Source organism: Bos taurus, chromosome 14 (assembly GCF_002263795.3).
Source record: "Bos taurus isolate L1 Dominette 01449 registration number 42190680 breed Hereford chromosome 14, ARS-UCD2.0, whole genome shotgun sequence".
Classification (NCBI taxonomy): domain Eukaryota; kingdom Metazoa; phylum Chordata; class Mammalia; order Artiodactyla; family Bovidae; genus Bos; species Bos taurus.
Window position 1 is genome coordinate 22,052,772 of NC_037341.1, and position 24,192 is coordinate 22,076,963.

At 47.1% G+C, this 24,192-nt stretch overlaps 1 long non-coding RNA gene across 2 annotated transcripts; it reads right to left on the reverse strand.

The window, feature by feature from the left end:
• Positions 1–486: 486 nt before the first annotated feature.
• On the reverse strand, positions 487–20,533 carry LOC101906669 (uncharacterized). 2 transcript variants are annotated; one of them, XR_009490475.1, is made up of 4 exons: positions 20,434–20,533; positions 19,871–20,019; positions 2,975–5,965; positions 487–1,121 (listed from the first exon to the last, which is right to left on the reverse strand). It is a non-coding gene; the product is annotated as an uncharacterized lncRNA (long non-coding RNA). The 2 variants fall into 2 exon arrangements; XR_003038057.2 differs by having other exon boundaries at positions 487–5,965.
• Positions 20,534–24,192: the final 3,659 nt, after the last annotated feature.

The following is a 24,192-nucleotide window of genomic DNA, read 5'->3' on the forward strand; positions in this document are numbered from 1 at the left end:
ATTCAGTGAACAGCAGCTGCTCTGCAGCGCACGTTCATGTCACCTTGCCCCTGTGTTTGGTAAATTAAGATGTCACCTGCCCATGCACCATTCCTGATGCCCTCGGTCAGGCTTTGGTGTCTTCCTCCTGCATCTGTCATCCTCTCTTCTTGGTACATGGCTGCCTGTGCCAAGCCCGGTGGACTGTTACTGCCCCTCACCTGCTTCTGTCCCTGTGCAGACGGCAGCCCGCACCCCCTTGTTCATCACTGAGCACGCTGCACCCAGGATCAAGTCTGGGAGACAACGGCGGTCAGCCCAGAGGTGTTGATTATCAGTAACAGCTTAATAACAATCATCTATCCTGGGAAGAGTGGTTGTTCCTTCATCTCTAGAGTGGAGTCTGGGGTTCATTCACAGGGGTTCCTCTTACCCTGAAGAGCCCGGGATAGACAGTTATTACCCTGGCTAGCTGTGGGCAGAACAGAAGGGGCCAAAGCCTTATGGAACAGTTGGTATTAATTTTTATTTATTTAAAGAATTGGAGAAGAAAATGGCACCCCACTCCAGTATTCTTGCTGGGAGAATCCCATGGACAGAGGAGTCTGGTGGGCTTACAATCCATGTAGTCCCAAAGAGTCGGACACAACTGATCATGCAACACTCATTCTTTGAAAGAATATTTCAATAAGATGGCATTTATCTTAATTACTAAGTTTTTTTGGTGTCTCTGGAAAATTACCATGTGTCTTGTGTCCCAGCCGTGCTGGTGAGGCAGGTCGGTGGCAAGGAAGGTGTAGCGGGGCATAGTTTCAGGGCATGGCGTTTTTCTCAGTGTTAACGTGGAGAGTCTTGAAGAAAAATTTCTCAAAGCCCCAAGCTGGGCGTCTGAGTCTGCGAGGGCGGCCCCAGCAGACTGGGCAGCTTCAACAAGGGCCGGGCATCTTCTCATGGTGCTGGAGGCTGGATGTCTGAGGTCAAGCTGCCTAGAGAGAGGATTCTGGTGAGGACAACATCCTGGCTCAAGATGAAGTCTTCTCCTCTGTGGCCATGGAAGGAGAGAGATCTCCAGGGGCTCAGCTTCTTCTCTAAGAACTTCAGTCTTATCGGATGAGGGCCCCACCTTCACGACCTCATTTAACCTTAAAGTGAAAATGTCAGTCGCTCAGTCATGTCCGACTCTTTGTGACCCCATGGACTGTAGCCCATCAGGCTCTTCTGTCTGTGGAATTCTCCAGGCAAGAATACTGGGGTGGGTTGCCATTTCCTGCTCCAGGGGATCTTCCTGACCCAGGGATGGAACCCATATATCCTGCATTAGCAGGTGGATTCTTTGCCATTGAGCTACCTGGGACACCCACAAAACAGGTTAATATTTCTTACCTCATGGGGAGGTAAAGAGGCTAACCTGATATACCTCTATATTTACAGAGAGACCTTGAACAAAATCCTCAGTATGTTAGGTTCCTGCCCTTTGACAGACTGGTTGGAGTGCAGGAAAGAGAAACTGGCACAGTGATGAACTGAGGGAGGCGATTCTGCTCATAGGCTTCAGAAACCCGAGGGCTGGAGGGTGACCCTCACAGGCTAGCTGCCATTTTTCCAAATCTCAGCGGCTGCCCACCCTGACCCCATGCGATGTTAGATCTCCAAGCAGACACCGGGCAGTCGTCCCAGACCCCCCAGATATCCTCAGGTCGAACAGGAAACTCTCCCCAGCCCTTGGATGGGAGGGGGGAAAGTGCTGAGTCATGACTTCGTTTCCTCCTGATTCCATGTGGTTCTTATCGTGTGCTCCAGGAAACATCCCCACACCCAGCTATTAATAATGATGATGAAATGAAGTGTCTGACTCCATGGGACTCGATCCGGGGTGGAGGTGAGGGTCACCTGCCCGGCTGAGCTGCCCCTTTCTCTGTCCAGGAAGGCGGGCGGTGGAGATGGCAGAGATGCCAGAGACACCCTTGGGCCTCAGCCTCACGCAGCAGCGAGGCTGAGGCCGTGGGCCGTGGGTGGGGGTTGGGTGGGGATGTTGTTATTGGCAGCTCTTCTCAAGCATTTCCAAGATCCCTTAGTGGGCAGAGAGCCAGTCAGAGAAACGCCATCCATGACCTTACAGGGCCCGGGAAGAACCTGCTGCAGGATGGAGGGTTTGTTCAGGTTAACAGGGAGCTACACCCACAGCCTCACAAGGCAAAAAACATCTTCCCGGGTAGGCGGGGGGGCGGGCTGTCACCCTCGTGCCTTTTCTGTTCAAGCACGACACTTCACTGATGCAGTCCCTCCCTTCCTGTCCTCCGGTCCCCCGGTCCCCTTCACGGGCCTGACCAGGGTTGACAAGCAGGACCGCTGTCAGATAATGATTTCTGTTTGGTGCCTAGAGCTTTCTAGAAGTGATGGTCACCCGAGTGACTCACAGGAGAGGCTTAGGTTCTGTTTTTTTCTCCCAGGAGGGGAAAGACAGCTATGGCCATGCCCCTTCATCAATAGATTTTCTTGGGGTATTGCATTATTGGCTTCAGCAGCTCATCCTATTACCCAGAACCCAAGTAGAAAACTTCACTCAAACGAGGGGACTATATATATATATATATATATATACACACATATTTGCCCTGGTTATATATATACTCATTGCCCAACAAATTCAGACCTCCCTGACATAAGGGAAAGTTTTTGTCAACTATTCTTGGTCCCTTCCCCTTATTGAACTCATACTTGAGAGGTTTCTTGTCACAGAATTTAATTTCCAGCATTGAGACCAGGTTGATGATTAACTTGAGGAACCGGGGAGGAATTCTGGTCACAGCCGGTTGCCACAAATGGAGGAGTGGAGCTTACCAGAGCAGTGAGGCTGAGCAGGCATGCCACGCCTGCACCTGCATGGCTCACCCCCGCAGCCGCCAGCCAGATGTGGCTCTCTAAATTTAAACTAAAATTAGTTACTGCTAAAGAGGCAGTTCCTCCGTCACGGAGACACATCTCACGTGCTCACCAGCTCCAGGGAGCTTGCTGCTCCTGCCTCAGCGGGGCAGATCCGGAACCTCCTCACCATCCTGGGAAGTTCTCTTGGGACGGCGCTGGTCTGGGCTGTGTCGTCTCTGGTATCAGATGAGGTGGCGTGTGGGGAACACCTTGTGCGCAGTGAAGCATAGCACACGTGTGTCACTGGTGACTAGGGTGGAGGCAGAGGGCCTCCCAGATTTCCTGAAGAGAAGTCTGATGGGATGATGTGGCTCTAGGGTACATGTCCGATCCTCTCACAAGGCAGCTCTCCTTTTCCTGTGACCATCCGCAGCGATGTTGTTTGTTGTTTATTCGCTAAGTCGTGTCTGCCTCTACAACCCCATGGACTGTTGCCCACCATACTCCTCTGTCCATGGGATCCTCCAGGCAAGAATACTGGAGTGGGTAGCCATGCCTTCTTCCAGGGGATCTTCCTGACTCCAGGACTGAACCCAGGTCTCCTGCATTGTAGGTGGATTCTTTACCGCTGAGCCACCAGGGTGATGAGCTCTCTTTCCTGGGAGACAGATGAGGAAAGCCTTATCTCTGTAGCTTCCAGGTTCCCAGGTGGCCCTCAGACAACCAGCAAGCCCCCTGGACAAGCCACCGAGGCTTCTCTCCACCCAGCCCCAAGCCCCACGTTCTGAGACAGCACAGAGCGTGTGAGGGGCATGCGGCTGTGCTCCCCCCATCCCCACGGTCACCCAACAAGATGCAGGAGAGGTGGGGACCAGAAGAGGGGCTGACCCTCACCGGTGTCACCTCTCAGCTGTGTGACTACCAAATGTCTTCACTTCCTCGAAGCAAAGTTTTTGGTTTTGTCTCCTTTAGTCAGTGTAAGCAGAGATAAGACATTCCCTCGGCAGGACTTGGGAGGAAGCAAGGGAACTGACGGGTGTGGGATGCTCAGTGCAGACCTGCACACGGGTTCCGGCGCACAGTAGGGCTGTGAGGAGGAGCAGCTGTGTTGACCCCAGCGCCGGCCTTGGTTCTGGGAGGCATGGTGTTTTCCTTTCTCCTGCAAAGCAGTGGGAGACTCTCAGACTCCTTGAAGTCCAGGTTTAGATCTGTCTACACGTCTGTGGGATGGGGCTGAACAGCTTCAAGTAAACTTTCCAGTGAGCAGGCGCGTGTTTCCATAAACGTCCACTTGACAGCCCCCACTGCCTTTCCCCCCTTGATAACAGAGTCCAAGTTTTGTTTCCCTGTCTTGCGTCCTGGGCTCCTTCCTTAGGTCTGGAGTGTTGAGTGTTGATTGGTCCAGGTGCTCAGGTTAATATTTGTCTGGCTGGTGACATAATTGAGAATTCTGAGAAGTGAAACGTTGGGTGGGGGAGGGGCAGATCCAAAGATGATTGGCCATAAAAATGAAGCCCTGACACTTGGACACACTGGGCCCTGGTCTTTCATCTGATGTGTCATGTGTAGTGACTGTTGTCCTCCTGTGTCCATGAGGAGACAGCCCTGCGACAAGGCTAGTGTCCTGGGCAGCCAAGGAAAAGGAGAGACCCTAGTCCAGGAGGACATCTTAGCTGTTGCCTTAACCAATGTACAGTCACCCTATTTCTAGACTTCTAAGTGAGATAATGTGTGCATGTCAGTCGCCCAGTCATGTCCAACTCTTTGCAACCCCACGGACTGTAGCCCACCAGGCTCCTCTGTCCATGGAATTCTTCAGGCAAGAATACTGGAGTGGGTCACCATTCCCTTATTCAGGGGAGCTTCCTGACCCCAGAATCAAACCCGAGTCTCCTGCATTGCAGATAGGTGCTTTACTGTCTGAGCCACCAGGGAAGCCCCAGTGAGATAATACAATATTTTATTCATTAAACCAAATGAGAAGCTGTAATTTTCTAGTATTTGCTGCCAACAGCATCTTAAATGACACATGGTACAAATAACCAATACATTTGCACTTGTAGTCACTTACAAGTGTCTTATATTGCACACTCGGCCCTGTGTGCTTCATCCTTGTAAGATTGTGTGGCACATTCTCAGGGTTGTGCATGTAGTGAGCACTTGACATGTCGTTGTTGGACAAACATGGGTGTGGGATACGGCCCTGAGGTTCCCGACAGTGTCCGAGGGACCCTCCGGCCTGACACGGTATCAGAGACAGCCGGGGGGCAGGCCGGGCTGCAGGCTGTTTCGTGTGATTCCACCTCGTTGTGCTTGTGGTGGGTCATCCTACTGCACACTCAGACTTACACGTTCGAAACTGACTTTGACTCCTTCCTTATTGTTTATTCCTCGAGTCACAAGTGTTGCTGACCTGTGGTTGTATTACTTTGGCCTTTCAGTTTATCCAGGGTAATAGGGTTTTAGGGGAAAACTGGCTTGTACTGTCCAAGCAAGTGAAATTGGTCTGAGACGGAAAGTCACGTAGTTTTTTTTCTAACAGGAACGGTGTTTTTCAGGAGAAAAGTCTATTAGGGAAGCAAAACCAGGAGGAACATGTTGCCTGATGGATGGGTGGGGACAGAAAATGAAGGACCCATCATGATGGACAGACCCCTGGATACTGGCTCCTGGTCTAGGCAGCTCCCACTGCCCGCTTCACCCCACATACCCACACAGCTGCCCCGAGTCCCCCTTACTGTGGGTACACCTATGAGAAGCTATTAAGAGCCCTCGGTCGATTCCAGACTTGCTTTTCAATGAGTGATCATTTTTGATGATCCAGACATGAATCCTCACTCTTGTCACGATGTCAGCGTCTCAAAGGCTGTGTTTTGCCTGCACAACAGGCTCCCTCCTGGCTGAGCATCACACCTGCCCACCGTCCTTCCCAACAGGCTCCTGGGCAGTGAATCTGAGCTCCCTGGGAGAGTTGTCCCCAGGTAGGGTTATCCAGCAGGGACAGTGGCTTTCTGTGGGGTGTGAGGCAGAGCCTTGTGTAAAGCTGTGAAGAGCTGTGTGGTTCTATGCTGAGTCCTGCATCTTTCTTCTCAGCAGCAGCTTTCTTGATTGTTGGTTTCATCTGAAAAAAGTAAGTAGATTTTTCAGGATGAACTCTCACTGGAATGCTGGGATTCTATCTTTGTATCAAGAAATTTGGACTCCTTTCTCCAGACTGGAGAAGGAAGAAATGAGTGGGAGGGGAATACCAAGGAGGGGAATAAAAGAGAATACAGATCAGGAAAGAGAGCTTAGTGACGAAAAAATGAAAAAAGAAGACAAAGAAAGTAGCTAGTTGATATACAAACTAGATAATCAACAAACACCTCCTGTATAGCAAAGGGAGCTCTACTCAATACTCTGTAATAACCTATATGGGAAAAGAATCTGAAAAAGAATGGATATATGTATATGTGTACCTGAATCACTTGGCTATACACCTGAAATTAATGCAACATTGTAAATTGACTATACTATAATATAGAATAAACTTTAAAAAGTTAAAAAAGAAGGTAATTAGAGGCTTAAAAATGAGAAAGAAATAACCAAAACACTGAGAGCAAAGAAAATTCACTTATAAAAAGAAAATAAAAATGGTCTGTGAGATAGAAAACAAAAAACAACTAGTGATCAACCAAAGTGAAGAAGATTGTCTTACAAAAGAAGCTGACCTTTTACTTGACCAGTTTCACAAAAAACCAATTTTTTTATGGTGTATTTTAAGCATGACTCTTCTTATTGTTTAGTGGCTAAGCCATGTCCAGCTTTTTGCGACCCTATGAACTGTAGCCTGCCAGGTTCCTCTGTCCATGGGATTTCCCAGGCTAGAATCCTGGAACTGGTTGCCATTTCTTCCTCCAGGGGATCTTCCCAACCCAGGGATCGAACCCATGTTTCCTGTATTGGCAGGCAGATTATTTACCACTGAGCCACCAGGGAAGGCTTTAAGCATGGTTACCAGTTGCCTAATAACTGGTAAATTTTTTGATGATACTATAAACAGAGAGAAATAACTTTCTTAACGTTATAAATGACGTTGTCTGCTATGCCCTTTACCATCCTTTTCTTTATAGAACCTCGAAATAGCGAAAGTGAAAGAGGCTTGAAGAATATCAAATGTTTGCTCACTTCGGAGGGAAGGAAACCTCAGTCTGAAGAAGCAGCTTGTCCAGATGGTATGGCCAGTGACACAGGAGAGCCAGGACTTGACCGTCCCCAGCGGGGGATTCTGGCTGCTCTGGTGGCCACAGGCTCCCCCTTACCCTCTTCTCTCCCAAGTGGCAGACCTTTTGCTGTGCCCCTACCTAGTAAAATTGATTTGGCCTGAGGCTCATTCTTACTGAGTCTTATAAGATGGTTGGATGGCATCACCGACTCAATGGACATGAGTTTGAGCATACTCCAGGAGACAGTGAAGGACAGGGAAGCCTGGTGTGCCGCAGTCCATGGGATTGAAAACAGCCTGACGTGACTGAGCGACTGAACAACAAGAGCAAATTTAAATTAGTATTAAAATTACTAAAGAAGAAACATTCTAACATGAATATACATTAGAACACAAACAATTACTAAATAAGTAACGTTGTAACACATTACAGCTTCATAGCTAATATTTATAGAAATTTCACTACTGGCTAGGTATTGTGTTCAATGTTTTACATGAATTGACTCACTGAATCCTTAAATAAGTAACAATATAACATGGTCATGATGGAACTATTGACAACGTAGCTAATATTTATAGAATACCATGTGCCACTTATTTGTGCTCTTATGGGTTGAACTGTGTCCCCACAAAACGCGTATGTTCAAGTTCCTGACCCTCAGCACCCCAGGATGTGACTTTATCGGGCAATCAAGTTGTTGCAGGTGTGGTTAACTGAGATGAGGTCACTGAGGTAGGTCCCAACCTGATATGACTGGCGTCCTTTTAGGAAAGGGGAGTTTGGACACAGAATCAAATACAAGGGTGAGGAGGTAAAGAGACACAGGGAGAAACGGCAGCTAGGAGCCAAAGAGAGACTTCTGGCCTCCAGAACTGTGATAGAATAAAGGTCTGTTGTTTAAGCCACCCAGTTTGTGATACTTTGTGGAAGCAGCTTTTACAAACGAATATATAGGTATCAACTCATGTAATCCTTCCCATAAACCTACCAGGACATCTGTACTAAGGATGGGGTAGGGAGAGTTAGATATCAGTAGAAAGAAGCAATCAACCTCATCCAGAATGTGGAACATTCCAGGAGACAAATGATACAGTTTCTCCAACATAACTATGCTGTGATTTAAGGTGGGGGTGGGGTGGGAGGGGGGAGACTGTTACTGAATAAATGTGGCTTAAGATATATAGTAACCATGTTCAGCATTTGAACCTTACTCTCATTCTGAGTGAATAAACCAACTATAAAAATACATCTTTGAGAAAATCAGGGAAAATTGGCTGTGGCCTAGATATTGGATGATGATAAAGAAGTGTTATTGATTTTGTTGGGTGCGACATGGCACAGTGGTGATGTTAGAAAACATAACCTAATTAGCGGGAGACTGGGAAAGGGCTTGCTGCCTGGGACTTGGGTTTGGAGGAAATCAGAGAAAAAATGTTTGGGTCTAGATGATGCACGGATTTCTGTAGTTGATTCTCCCACTCTTTCTACCATCAAAAATATGTCAGAATATGTTTATAATAATGAGAAAAAGAAGCTATAAGATTCTACTGTTGCTGCCTTACAGATGAGGAAACTGAGGCTAGGAGGGGTTTTGTAAGCAACTTGGAAGAGCTGAGCTGTGAGTGGTGAGACTGGCCCCAGAGTGTAATTCCAATCAGGTATTTAAGAATATTAATATTTAATGACAACACAATGGTATTTTCCCATCCATTCGACACTAGTCCTCTGCAGTGTACATTCCCATCTGGGTACATCCCAGCACACTGGGTACCTGGGGACAATCGCCCCCATCTCAGAGGTGGAAGCAGACAGCACAGGTGACTTGTGCCACTACACTGCCACTACAGAAGGGGAAACCAGGAGCGGAATTCAGTTTTTGACTCTGGGCAAATGCCAGCACCAGATGGAATGGCCTGAGTGCTTCACCTGCAAGCAGAAGGATTTAGGGCTGGGGTTTCTGGATGGCGGAGACTTGTGGACACCTCGCCATGGTCAGCCCACTTACTTTTCGCTTTTAAAGGTTCAGTTTCTCTGTTTGCATTAAAAAGTAATTTTAAAAAGTAATTTTCTCTATTTGGTTGTTTATTTTTGACTGTGTTGGTCTTCGTTGCTGTGTGGGCTTTTTTCTAGTTGCAGCAACGTGTTTGGGCTTCTTTTGTTGCAGAGCACAGGCTCTAGGGTGCACAGACTTCATAGTTGTGGTGTGTGGGCTGAGTGGTTGTGGCTCCCAGTCTCTAGAGTGCAGGCTCAGTAGTGTGGCACATGGGCTTAGTTGCTGCATGGCATGTGGAATCTTCACAACCCAAGGACTGAACTTGTGTCTCCTGAATTGGCAGGTGAATTCTTTACCACTGAGCCACCAGAGAAGCCCTCACTTCTCTTATGGGCCTCAGGTGTCCAGTAGGTGAAAAGGAGAGAAGGGGCCCCACCCCCACCCCTGCCGGCAGTGCCAGCCTCCCAACTGCTGAGACCTGCAAATACGCAAACAGAGTAACCCACCAGAAAAGAGACTAGTGAACAAAGGTGATGCTAGGCTTTTTCTGTAAACAGATTCACTGTTCACTGATTAGCTGGTGTGTGGAGAAAACTGTGGTTAGCAGCCTCAGAAAAAGCCATTCTGGAGTGAAATGGAGCTTCGGGAGGTTGCCGCAATTGCTACATCATCAGATTTCCACTCGGAAGATTTCAACGGCCTGAGATGAGAGCCAGGGCGTAGGTGGGAGACGCTCAGGCCCTCCGTGGGAGACAGCTCTGTGCTCCTGACCTTTTCCTGGCCCTTGGGTTGTGGATGGTACCCTTCTAGCCCCAACTTCTCAGAAGTAGCCTATGTTATCCATCAGGGCCTGTCCATCCAGTTCAAGTTCACAGTGATAAATCTCGTGGCCTCGGAGGGTCCTCACAAAGGTGGGTGTGGTCTGCTGATAGCCTGCATGATTAAGTGCTTTCCTGTGTCAAATATAGCCATAATATACCACAAACAGGCAGTCGAGTTTTATACAAACTGATCTGGCTGCTATCAGCTGCTCTGACATTTTATACTAATACTTAAAATAAATCTAGAAACAGGAAAGAAAGTACAGAATTATTGTTTCAAGCAGGCCGTGTGAGCTTATCTTCAAAGTGGCAGAGCTTCTATTGTTCAGGGACGGCTCACTCCACTGGCGTAAAGGTTAGTGGCCGAAGGGCCACCACGGATTGGCCGGTTCCGAGAGCTGGCCCGGGGCTCCATTGACTTCCTTTCCTTCTTGCTCACCTGGGGGCCTCTTAGTGCAGCTGGAAACAGCAACGCCCCTTCAGAAGCTATGGAGAATTTCTCCTTAAAATCAGCCAAACCATCCCAATGCTGAGGGCGTACTTAAACCTTGGTCTTGACTGCTGTGTCTCTGCCTGTGTGTGCTTCCTGGAACCAAAAGGAAGCTTGGGCTATTCCGGATTTTCTTTTTGAAATGAGAGACTGAGGGAGAAGTGTCCCATGAAATTAGGTTTTAAAAAAACCTGATATTTAGAAGAGAACATAGAAATCATCTTGATAATCCAGTAATGATCAGCTTGGGCAATGCACTGGAACAACTTGGGGAGATTTTTCTTTTTTTTTTCGTTGTTGGAATTTAGATGCTTTACAATGTCATGTTGTTTTCTGCTGCACAGCAAAGTATATCAGCCACACATACACATATACCCTCTCTTCCTTCAGTTTCCTTCCCATAATGGTCACCACCGTGTTCCCCATTAGTTATCTATTTTACACAGTAATGAATCTGCCTGCAATGCAGGAGACCTGCATTCAATCCCTGGGTGGGGAAGACCCCCTGGAGAAGTGGAGTAGCAACCCACTCCACCATTCTTGCCTGGAGAGTTCCATGGACAGAGGAGCCTGGCAGCTATAGTCCATGGGAGTCGCAAAGAGTCAGACACAACTGAGCAACTAACACTTTCCCTTTATACATAGTAGTGTACATCTGTCAGTCCCAATCTCCTAATTCATCCCACTCCCTCTTCCCCTCCTTAGTGTCCATACATTTGTTCTCTAGATCTGTGTCTCTATTTCTGCTTTGCAAATAGGTTCACTGTACCATTTTTTCCTAGATTCCATATATATGTGTTAATATACAATATTTGTTTTATTAACCCATATATTGGGGAATTTTTAAAAAATATTGATGTCAAGGACCTACTACCAGAAATTTCTAGGGGCGTTGATGTGTAAAATCTCCTTAGGGGATTCTAACAGGCAACTGGGTGGAGAAACACTCCTTATTCCAAGGGCTCATGAGATAGAGTGGCATCTGAGGCCCACAGAGACAGGACAGCTGGGGTCCCAGGGTAAGTGGGAGGCACAGCCAGGCTGTGGAACCTAGTGCTCCGCCCACTGTGCTCTGTGTCATGATTTACCAGTGCCTCAGCTCAGTTGGACTGAGCGACTTCACTTTCACTTTTCACTTTCGTGCACTGGAGAAGGAAATAGCAACCCATTCCAGTGTTCTTGCCTGGAGAATCCTAGGGACGCGGGAGCCTGGTGGGCTGCCGTCTATGGGGTCGCACAGAGTTAGACATGACTGAAGTGACTTAGCAGCAGCAGTTCAGTTCAGTTCAGTTGATCAGTAGTGTCTGACTCTTTGCGACCCCATGAACTGCACCATGCCAGGCTTCCCTGCCCATTACCAACTCCCGGAGCCTACTCAAACTCATGTCCATCACATCAGTGATGCCATGAAACCATCTCATCCTCTGTCATCCCCTTCTCCTCCTGCCTTCAATCTTTCCCAGCCTCAGGGTCTTTTCCAATGAGTCAGCTCTTCGCATCAGGTGGCCAAAGTATTGGAATTTCAGCTTCAGCATCAGTCCTGCCAAAGAATATTCAGGACTGATTTCCTTTAGGATGGGCTGGTTGGATCTCCTTGTAGTCTTTTCCAACACCACAGTGCAAAAGCAGTTCAGTGCCTACGATGGAAATAAACCTAAAAATGGATCGAGTGCTAAATGCTTAGTTACATTTGCAACTGTGGGTCTGGGTACCCTCCTCATAGCTTTATTTCATAACATAAACTTTTTTTATTATTGACATAATCATAGGACTTTGTTTTTATTTTATCATTTCCCAAAACTCCTCTAATATTCGCCTCTCTTGCTCTCTCCTAACAATTTTGTGTAGATTTGAATTCTGAAAGACTTCAGAAGATGATGCTGATGTTCCCTCTGTAAAAGTGAGCCAGTGATGAAAAATACCATGGAGAGCCCAGAGTGGAGCTGAATTAAGCTGGGTGGCTATGTTGAGGACCACTTCTGATTTTATTTGTAAGAATAAGAAAGCTCATTACTGCAGACACTCATGTCTTCCTTTTTGGTGAACATTTTAAAAATTATTTTCTACAAAGTAAACAATAGTTGGTAAACAGAACAATGAATATTTGAGTCTGGAAAGTATACTTCTAGGGTTTTCCAGAATAGTCCTCTTTTAAGTACCCTATTTTGTGGATTCTCTGGTGGTCCAGTAGTTAGGGGGCTTCCCAGGTGGCACTAGTGGTAAAGAGTCTGACTGCCAAAGCAGGAGATGCGAGAGATCTGAGTTCGATCCCTGGGTCAGGAAGATCCCTTGGAGTAGAAAATGGCAACCCATTCCGGTATTCTTGCCTGGGAAATCCCATGGACAGAGGAGCCTGGTGGACTATGGTCACAGAGTCAGGCATGACTCAGCGACTGAGTCCAGCAGCACAGCCACTGGTTAGGACTCCACACGTTTTTATGCCTAGGGCGTGAGTTCAATCACTGGTCGGGGAACTTAGATTCTATAAGCCATGCAGCACAGCCAAAATAGATAAGTAAATACGCTATATTTATACTCACGTAAAAAGTAAAGAGGTCTTCCTGACCAGTCCCCGTTTCTTCATCCCGTTGGCTACGTAGCCACCCCTCCCCCTAACCCTCCCCACCTGACTGCCTCTGATCTCTGAAACGGTCCTTGTGCTCTGGGTCCTTCCTGTGTCCAGAATTAGGGCCGACACTGCCATCTCCTATCTGGGGACCACAGCAGCCTCTTCACAGGTGGTTCTGCTCCTCGTGCTTAAGAAATTGGAGGTTCATCAGGGACCCCACCATCCACTCTGCACACTTTTCCAATGCCAGCTCTTGGCTGCACCCCTGCCTTTCTCTGGGTTCACTGTGGCACCCCTGGTTCTCAGCCATGGCTCCCTCTGGGGTTGCAGATGTCTGTGTCCTGACCACAGAGGTCCTGTTTGTTAATCTGGGGTCACCCGTGAGCCTGGGCACCTTCCAAGCCCCCTGGTGATGGTAATGGGGAGTTGGCTGGAGGGACCTCTGCTCAGAGCCCTGAGCTGCTTCCCTATTCTCACCTCCCTGACCTTTGCACAAGGTTGCTCCTTTGGCCTGAATCTCCCCTCCCACCTCCTCTCTTGGCCACCTCCATGGCTCCCTCACAAGAGGAGGCATCAGAGAGGTCAGTGTGGGCTGCCAGGTAGGGCAGCCAGCAGGCGATTAAGGGAGATTGAACGCTGAGTGGGCCAGCCGCTCACCATCTTGTAAGAATACGAGAGAAAGGGGCATCATTGGGGGGAAGGGCCCTCCCTCCTGGAAAATGAGCTTTGTCTCTGCACTCTGGCTGGCTGTGGGCTTCCACCCACTCTGATAACACCGAAGAAGATTAGGAACGAGATGCTTTGGCGAGCTTGGAGGCCATTCCATTCATGAACTCCTGTGTCCTCTGCAAATTCCTCGCATAGCTCACTGGCTCGCATGCAACTCTCTCCCACCTCTGCGTGTTACAGAGGAGAGTCCTGGATCCCCGGTTTGATTTGCCTTATTGTGGGGCGGAGAGCAGTGGAGGCAGGAGGGATTGTTAAAACATCTTCAGGAACCGATCCTACACAACCATCACGCCCTGAAGACACAGGAGCGTGAGTTGTACAAATAGAGAGTGATTCAGCTCATTCAAGCAGCTTGAAAATGATCATTTCCTCTGACCATCTGTGATATTCCTCACTCTTCCTCTTCTCAAGAACATCTTTGACATTTTCTTCTGCTTTTTTAATTTTTTAAACATTTTTGATTGTGGTAAAAGTCACATAAGACATACTATTTTAACCATATTTTACTGTACGGTTCAGTGACACTAAGTACATTCACATGGCTGTGTAACTCTCACCATCATGTAGCTCCCAAATTTTTCACCTTCCTAAACTGAAATTCTGTCTCCATTACATACTGACTCCTCATCTCCCCTCCCCAATACTCCCCCCACCACCACCTCCCAGCCCCTGGCAGCTACCAGTGTACTTTCGGACTCTGATTTTGACTGTTTTAAGCACCGCGTATAAGTGGAATCAAACAGTGTTTGTCCACACCTACTGTGTATCAGTTCAGTTCATTCACTCAGTTGTGTCCGACTCTGCGACCCCATGGACTACAGCACGCCAGGCTTCCCTGTGCATCACCAACTCCCAGAGCTTGCTCAAACTCATGTCCATCGCGTCGGTGATGCCATCCAACCATCTCATCCTCTGTCGTCCCCTCCTGCCCTCAATCTTTCCCAGCATCAGGGTCTTTGCAAATGACTCAGCTCTTCGCATCAGGTGGCCAAGGTATTGGAGTTTCAGCTTCAGCATCAGTGCTTCCGATGGATATTCAGGACTGATTTCCTTTAGGATGGACTGGTTGGATCTCCTTGCAGTCCAAAGGACTCTCAAGAGCCTTCTCCAATACCACAGTTCAAAACCATCAATTCTTTGGCCCTCAGCTTTATGGTCCAACTCTCATATCCATACATGACTACTGGAAAAACCATAGCTTTGAGTAGATGGACCTTTGTCAGCAAAGTAATGTCTCTGCTTTTTAATATGCTGTCTAGGTTGGTCATGGCTTTTCTTCCAAGGAGCAAGCATCTTTTAATTTCATGGCTGCAGTCACCATCTGAAGTGAGTTTGGAGCCCAAAAAATAAAGTCTCTCACTGTTTACATTGTTTCCCCATCTATTTGTAACTGTATATAGTAATACATTTATATATAAAAACTGTGTATAGGAAAGCTGTATACAGAAAAACTGTATATAGGAATACACTGTTTGTATTAACAATATCTGTTCTGGGCTCCCCTGGTGGCTCAGAGACAAAGAATCTGCCTGCAATGCAGGAGACCCAGGTTCTATCCCTGGGTCGGGAAGATCCCCTGGAGAAAGAAATGGCAACCCACTCCAGTACTCTTTCCTGGAGAATTCCATGGACAGAGGTGCCTGGCTGACTACAGGCCGTGGACAGAACTGAGCGAGCGACTAACAACATATGTCCTACAGACAAATTCCACCTTCTTTTTTTTTTTTTTTTTACTTCTGATTCATGCAAGAATGTACAGACTTAACTGTAGAAGACTATAAAGGAAATTTAAATGAAAAGTGAAATTTAAATGAAAAATGAAATACAATGAAAATTAAATAAAAATTTAAAACACAAGTTCATGTAAACACAGGGGATTTTAGGTCAGCCCCAGTCCCAGCCCCGTGTGCTCTGTCTGGCCAGACGAGATGCTCTTCAAAGCTCGGTGAGTTTAGTTGCCAAGAGTAACAGTAAAGGACATGAGGTGTGGCTTCATCCCTGCCCGCTGTCCTGTGTACCAGTGAGTGACCCGAGCACCTTCCCAACCTCTTGACCCCAGTTTCCACATCTTAGAAATGGGTGTGACGCCCATTTGTGTGGTTGGTGTGAGGTCTAACCCGGCGGTGCTTTGTGAACAGCTTACCCAGCACTTGCAATACATATAACTTTAAAGGAGTGATTAGGATTTTGTTTTTTCTGGCAGTCTTCACCTTGGCATGATTGCACCACTTTCTTTAAATAGACCAGACTAAATAGTTCTCGTGGGTTAAAGGTGGTACAAGAGAGAAAGGATGTTCCTTGCGCAAGATCAAGTCCTGGTGTCACAAAGGACCATCTGTCCTGGACCAAAAGGTCCCTCAGGGGAAGGTAGATTTCAGGCTGCAGAGGGGCCCCTGGTTACAGAGCTGGTTTTCAGGTAGGGCTGTGGTGAGCTTTCTGGGGGTGCTGTTCCCCACATACCAGGCTACCCAACTGCCTCAGAGGTGGCTTCTCTGATCACCTGGTGTGCATGTGTACGCTCAGTTGTGTCTGACTCTTTGTGACCCCAAAGACTGTAGCCCACCAGGCTCCTCTGTCCATGGGATTCTCCAGGCAAGAATACTGGAGTGGGTTGCCCTTCCCTTCTCCAGGGGATCTTTCTGACCCAGGGATTCAACCTGTCTCTCCTGCACTGCAGGCAAATTCTTTACCTCTGAGCCACTGAGGCTTCCCTGATCACCTGGACCAAGTGGCTAATTTATTCTGTTGCACCATTTACCATCTCCTGGTACTTGAATTAACTGGCATTTATCACTTCTGAAAAGGGCAAATAATCACACAGAACTCTTTTCAAGGAGTGCCTGGGAAATGGAAGTACTGCACAGTTATTTCTGAAGAACGGACCTTCTGTCTGTTTAACCAGACAGACAGTCAAGGTTCTAACTTGACAAGAGAGAAACACTGAGCTTTAAGATGCAGTAGCCTTAGGTATGGGGGGGGTGCGGGGCGGGGGGCGATGACTGTCTGTATTGTTTGCTGAGAGGATAAGGGAACCTGTGACCAAATCAGTCCTCAGCAAGCAGCACAGTCAGAGATGAGAAATCCTAAAGCTCTTAGGAAAATACGTCCCCCCAAAAGAGAAGAACTCACTGAAAGACATGAGGAACTTGAAGGCATTTAGGGCTGATGATAATATGTGCCAGCATTGTCCCTCCTTGCATCCACCCCAAGTTCTTCTTCTCTTTAATCAAGTTACAAATAAGACCTGGATGAGAAACTGGTCACTTGTCTTTGCTGTGGTTCAGTTGCCAAGTTGTGTCTGACTCTGCGACCCCGTGGACTGCAGCACACCAGGCTTCCCTGTCCATCACTATCTCCCGGAGTTTGCTCAAACTCATGTTCATCAAGTCGGTGATGCCATCCGACCATCTCGTCCTCTGCCATCCCCTTCTCCTCCTGCCCTCAATCTTTCCCAGCATCAGGGTCTTTTCTAATAAGTCATCTCTTTGCATCTATATGCTTGTCTTGTCTATGATTTTTTTTTCTGGCCTTACCATGGGGCTTGTAGGCTCTTAGTTCTCCAACCAGGAATCAAACCTGTGCCCTCTGCATTGGAAACTTGGAGTTCTAACCGCTGGACTACTGGAGAATTCCCTACTTATGATGTTTATACAATCTCAGACCAGGTTTTTGCACCACTTGTCTTTAATCACCAATCACACTGACAGCCTCCTTGCATGTGAAATCTTGGGTCCAGCAATCAGGAGCCTCAGGCGTAACCCAGACCTCACCTGTGAGGTGTGTGTCACTCAGGGCATCACACTGAACGAACCAGGCACCATCTCAGCTCAGATTTCACCAAATGCCTTCGAGGTTCCATCAGCCTCAGCCCAGATTTCACCAAATGCCTTCGAGGTTCCATTAGCCTCAGGCCTCCCAAGCAGGAGAGAGAGGCCCAGTGCCGCAGGGATGACATGGTTCAGAGACAGAGTCGATGGCCCCTAGCGCTGGGGGTCAGTCTGTCTGGGTTTAGGTGTGACACCACCTGTGGGGCGAGGACAATGCTTAATAAAGCTTAGACCTGCAGATGTAAACTGGACAGAACCTAAACAGATAACCTCTGGGAAGATCCTTCACCTGAGATTCTCAGTGGCTTCGAGGAAGTCTCTGTGAGATTAGAAAATGTAATTACATCTGATAAAGCGATTGCCGGCACTTTTTTTGAAGACGGGGCTTTATCAGGTCCATTGTGTGAAGGTTAATGGAGGCAGGGGGGTTTCCCGCCACTGGTCTCTCACCTCTGACAGATGAACTCTGATTATATTAGAATGTTTGGAAGTGGCTCCGTAGTCTTCAGAGGGCGAGCACATTATGGTGGACTCTGTGTGGTCTAAGCTGGCCGTGGAGCCCACAGACCTGACTCTGAGTTACTGTGTGATCCATCCAGGGAGGCGGGATCCAGGGGACTCTCTCCTCCCCTGCATGCTCCTCCCCACCTGAGCTCACACTTTGCAGAGCCCTGACCTTGTTATCTCACTGTTCCGTCTCCCTGACTCTGTCCTCCCCCTCCAAGATGGAAAAACCCTTGGAAGACAGGCATTCACTTGCTTTGTATTCCCAGAACCTAGCACAGATTTTGTTCCGTACATCAGTCCCCATAGGATTGCTGACTGAACTCAACTGGCTTGGAGAAAGCTTGGGTTTTCCTGCTGGTAGATATTGGAATGGTGGGTGAGGGTTGAGTGGACCAGAAGAACCTTTGAGGACCCGTCCCCTCCCCATCCCTGTGGATGCGTTGACTATTTACTAAGCCCCAAGGTTAGGGTGGGGCAGGAGCAGAGAAAATCGTCCTGAAAGGACGCTGTTTACTCTGTGCTGACGACAGGAGCGACTAATCTAAGCTTCTCATTTCACAGACAGGGAAACAGAGCTCCAACAAACTGCAGAAAAGATTATCACTAAACTTACTTCTTTCTATGACGAACTTCGTGACGGAGGTTCCAAGCGACCTTCAGTCACGCCACCCCAGAAGTATTCACTAAGTCTAGTGAAGAGGTTCAGACCCACTGAGATAAAATAAACATTTCTTTCTTTTCTCTTTTTATTTTGTATCAGGGTAGAGCCGATTAACAATGTTGTGACAGTTTCAGGTGAACGAAGGGATTCAGCCACACATATATATGTATCCATTCTCTCCAATAAAATACACATTTCTCTTCTTTTACAGTCAGGTAGGGAAAAGGACAACGCTCTAATGATAGTGGATGAGTTTAGATCCCCAAACTGGATCCAAAGAGTCTTAACAACACACAGCACAGCTAAACACGTAAAAAGCAGACACTTCAAGTTAAGAAGTTTGTAACATGATTTAGAAAATGTCACTTACGTCACTTTTATCCAAAATTAGGTTTGATGAATATCCTGTTAGGAGAAAATGTGGATTATGGTTTGTCTCCCAAACCTCCTCCCCCACAGCCTATTTCCACCTTCCCCTGCCCCCTTCACCCCGAGCTTAGACCTAACAAGCTCCCTGCTAAGCCCCAACAAGTTATCAGTAGTCCTGACACCCCGACCCCCTCGGAGAACAGACGGAAATACAGCTTCACAAATATGGAAAGCAGTTCTCAGCTAGTCAGTGTAAAGGGGTGGGGGGAGTTGCTAAAAGTGGTACACCTGTTTCTAAAAGCTCCTGAAGACACACACTGTTGGTGGCAGCCAAGTACCAGTCTTCCCTGATTGCTTGTTACTCCACACAAAAGATGGAACTTACTTTCATAAGGTACTTCTGCCTGCATTAAATCTCTTTGTATCTGGTGAGGATGCCACAACAGTCACCCCATCTTACGGGTGGGAGAGGATGCAGCAGAGTGATGGGGCAGCCAGCCTGTGGCTGCCCGGTGCATGCAGCATCAGGGCTGGGGTACTTTCCTTCCATGTCCAGCCCACAGACTCGACTATACAGAAGAGAACGTTTTAGACCCTGCCACCCATCCCTCTCCAAGGAATCAGCCTCTTCTTTCTGTGCACCTCCATATCCAGCGGGCATTCTTGCTTGGACTCTTAGAGCAAAGGCCATCAATACTAAGACCCTCTGATCCGGAAAGGAAGGAAAAGACAAAGGCAGGACCACAGAGCACATGGCAATGACAATGCTTTCCCTTCTCTGAAACACCTGGGATTTCATTTCTCTGTAGAAACCCTCAGCAAGCGATGCGCAACCTCCCCCTTAGAAGCCAGTACCTTCTCCATCTGGGAGGTGACACAGGAAGCAGGTGATTTCCAGGGAACTTTCCATCACTCCAGTGCCTTCTTATTAACCATCTCCAGCTGGCTGGTTACCCAGTCCTTCCACGCCGGTGGCGATGCAGAGATGTCACATGACCCAGAATCTGGGGCAACAAGAATAGTTGGCTGCAAGTAGGAATTGTTTCAGTGTAGGGATTTTAAAATCCACATGGTAGTAACACCCATTCTAGGCTTATTTAAAGCAAAACAGTCTCTTGCAACTGAAATTGGTCCTTAAATTTCCTTTAAAATGAAAGTTTTGATCCAGTCACTGATTTGTATAAAGCCCTTAAGAGCATCTTCTGTCCATGGGAAGCATCCGCATGGTTCCACACACAGGTGGCTTTGAGATGTACAGCAGGCTCTGGGTAGGCAATTGCAGAGACAGTTTCTCCCATTGTTATCACCCTGGAAATGTGTGCTGTCATCTTTACATGTTTATAAAAGCCAGAGCAAGATGAGAGATTTATAAATGTCCTCAAGGCAGATCCAGGAGCCTATAAATCAGCCTTACTTACATGGCTGGCAGCATGGAGCCCAGGCAGTGGAACAGAGCCATCCTCAGGGGACCAGTCCGGGAGACTGAAAATGAAGACAGACAGCTGGAAAACTGGGATTTAACCACCTTGTCTTTGCACAGCCACAATGGGACATTGTTAGGCCTGGGTTCCATGAGACAATGGGCCTCGATAGGACAGAAGAGCCATTCAGAAGGACAGCTACATCCTGTGCCTTGGGGCAGGCTGGGCGCCCTTTCAGTTTGTTCTTGCTGCACAGTGTATGTGTAACAGATTATTCGTCCTAATTCGCTTCCTGCCCCTCCTCCCCCATCACCTTTCTTCTCCAGACTTCCAGGGAGTCCAGGGTGGTTTTTCTCTCTGGAAATGCTGGGTGATTTGTCAAGGGACCCACTGCTGAAATGTACATCATTGCTTTTCCTGGTCACTTAAAACTGAGATGAGAGAATTGCTGGTGGTCCAGTGGTTAAGAGTCTGTGCTTCCATGACTGGGGGTCTGGGTTTGATCCTGGTTAGGGAACTAAGATCCCTCAAGCTGTGCTGCATGATAAAAAAAAAAAAAAATGAGATGAGTACATTGGTGTATGGATTCTAAGGGCAATCTGCTAGAATGTGTTTGTACCCCAGATTCTCCAAGTGTGAACTCAGCCCACTGATCAAATTCCTGGCTGTACATAAAAAAGAATGAAGTAATACCACCTGCAGCAACATGGATGGATTTAGAGATTGTTGTACTGAATCAAGTAAGTCAGACAGAGAAAGACAGGTATCATATGATATCACTTACGTGTGAAACCTAAAAAGAACAGTGCAGGTGAACTTATTTACAAAACAAGTAGAATCTTTTATGTAGAAAACAGTTTCTGGTGACTCAGCAATAAAGAATCTGCTTGCCAATGAAAGCAGGACTTCCCTGGTGGCTCAGATGGTAATGCATCTGCCTACAATGCGGGAGACCTGGGTTCAATCCCTAGGTCAGGAAGATCTTCTGGAGAAGGAAATGGCAACCCACTCCAGTACTCTTGCCTGGAAAATCCCATGGATGGAGAAGCCTGTTAGGCTACAGTCCATGGGGTTGCAAAGAGCTGGACACCACTGAGCAACTTCACTTTCACTTTTCACTTTGCCAATGAAAGAATCATGGGTTTGATCCCTGGGTCGGGAATCCCCTGGAGGAGGGCATGGCAACCCACTTCAGTACTCTTGCCTGGAGAATCCTATGGACAGAGGAGCCTGGCAGGCTACGGTCCATGGGGTCACAAAGAGTCAGACATGATTTAGAGACTAAATAACAAAAAATGTAGAAAACAAAACCTATAGTTACCAAGGGGTAAAAGGTGGGGATAAATTGGGTAGATTGGGATTGACATATACACATTACTATATATAAAATAGATAATTAATAAGAACCTAGTGTACAGCATAAGGAACTCAACACTCTGTAATGACCTATATGGGGAAAGAATCTAAAAAGAGCGTGGGTACATGTCTATGTAAAACTGATTCACTTTGGTTGTACATGTGAAATTAATACAACACTGTGAATCAACTATACTCCAATAAAAATTAAACAAAACAAATTCCTGGCTGTAATTGGATGAAGAATCTACTATTTGGTAACAAAGAGCCCTTCTCATTTTTATAGGGGACTGCTTTACAGATATAAAGCATCAGTGAAAGTCGCTCAGTCATGCCTGACTCTTTGTGACCCCATGGAGCATACAGCCCATGGAATTCTCCAGGCTAGAATACTGGAGTGGGTAGCCTTTCCCTTCTCCAGTGGATCTTCCTGACCCAGAAATCGTACTGGGGTCTCCTGCATATTGTAGGCAGGTTCTTTACCAACTGAGCTATCAGGGAAGCCCATGACAGCTCCATAATTTTTTGCAAAGAATATAATCTACTAAGGAGAAAAATGAAAAAGATTAAACTGTGGTCATAAAGAGGCCATTGTAGCATAAAGCATCATGTAATATTCATATCCAATATTGTAAAACTTTTACAAGGAGGTCTATTATGTAGCTATTTTATAGAATCATGTGAAATCTGTGCTAGCAAATGAATAGCATTACATAGAAAAGTAGAATATAAATAGTTTACAATACAGTATTTTATATTCTAAAAGTAGAATATAAATGTTACTGTATTGACAGAAGGTACCATAAACCATATCGGCAGGTAGGCAGACTCTTTTGGACCCCATGGACTGCAGCCCTCTGTGCATGGGATTTCCCAGGTAAGAAAACTGGAGTGGGTTGCCATTTCCTTCTCCAAGGGATCTTCCTAACCCAGGGATCGAACCTGCATCTCTTGAGTCTGTTGCACTGGCAGGCAGATTCTTTACCACTGTGCTACCTGGGAAGGTCCAGCCAAAGACCACAAGGTAATAGCTAAAACCAAAAATAGTTGCAGCAGGAAGGAGAATTATGGCTTTTAAAAATCTTTACTTTTAACATTTAAAATAATTTTATCAAGAAGAATGTTCCAACGATAAGAGGACAGGTCCCACGGGAGTGATGATTTGTTCAAAGGGTCTGGAATCGAGTTCACTGCACGGGATACACTGCTTTACTCTCGCAAGTTGTATTTCTCTCCACCATATTCCTAGGACCGAGGGCCAATCCCGACTTTGGGGACACACCCAGGACTCCTGGAATGCATAGTGAGGGGCCCCAGAGAGAGGCTTACCTTTTCTCCTTCCTGTGAAGTCGTTACAAGGGGGAAGGAGAAAATTAACAAGAATCAGTCCATCCAGATAATGCCCTACCAGCCTTATCTCCAATCCGATGAGTATTAGATATTCATTTGTGAGGAGGGGAAACGGGGATTCAGATGTTAATTAAATATTCAAGGTCACCTAGTGAGCAGATACGGCAAGAATGTGAGCCCACGTGTGGGCTCCAAAGGCCACATTCTTCCCACGATACAACCAAGCTGCCCCAAATATGTTTACGAAGAGCACATTCTCCTCTGTCTCCAATGAAGTCCACTCCATTCCACCAGGGAGGACTCCGAACAGCCAGTGCACTGGCCGGGAGGGCGGTGCCAGCCTGGGTAACAGTCAAGGATGCCACGATGCTAAGCGCTTTTGGTGGATATTCTCAACCTTCACCCCATAGGCAGTCCCATCTTACAGTGGAAACTGAGGCTTAGAGAAATTAGAAAGTTGCCTGGATTACACAGCTTGTGTGTGGTGGAGTCAGGATTTGAATGTCTGGCCCCAGAATATCAGAAGTGCCAAAAAGAAATACCAGGAATATACATTTTCTCCATTTCTGAGATCTAAGGCAAGTAGAAGGGAAAAAACATAATCAAAAAACACAAAACAAATAAATGAATACAAAGGCTTCCTTCATTTTTAGCTCTAGTTCACTGAAAAAGGTGTTAAAGTGTAGATTCTCTGAGGGAAGTACCTGAAACTTACTAGGGAGATTAAGCTAACAGTGGTTTTCCCTGGGGTTTAAGCTCACCTGTGCTTCTCTGGTGGCTCAGATGGTAAAGCATCTGCCTGCAATGCAGGAGACCTGGGTTTGATCCCTGGGTTGGAAACATGTCCTGGAGAAGGGAATGGCAACCTATTCCAGTATTCTTGTCTGGAAAATCCCATGGACAGAGGAATCTGTCAGACTACGGTCCATGGAGTCACAAAGAATTGGACACAGCTGAAACAACTTAGCATGTCTACCGCACGCCTGCCTCCCACCCGCCCCCCGCGCCCCAGCAAATCAACTACCTCCTAGAGAAACAAAGTTGGCACTC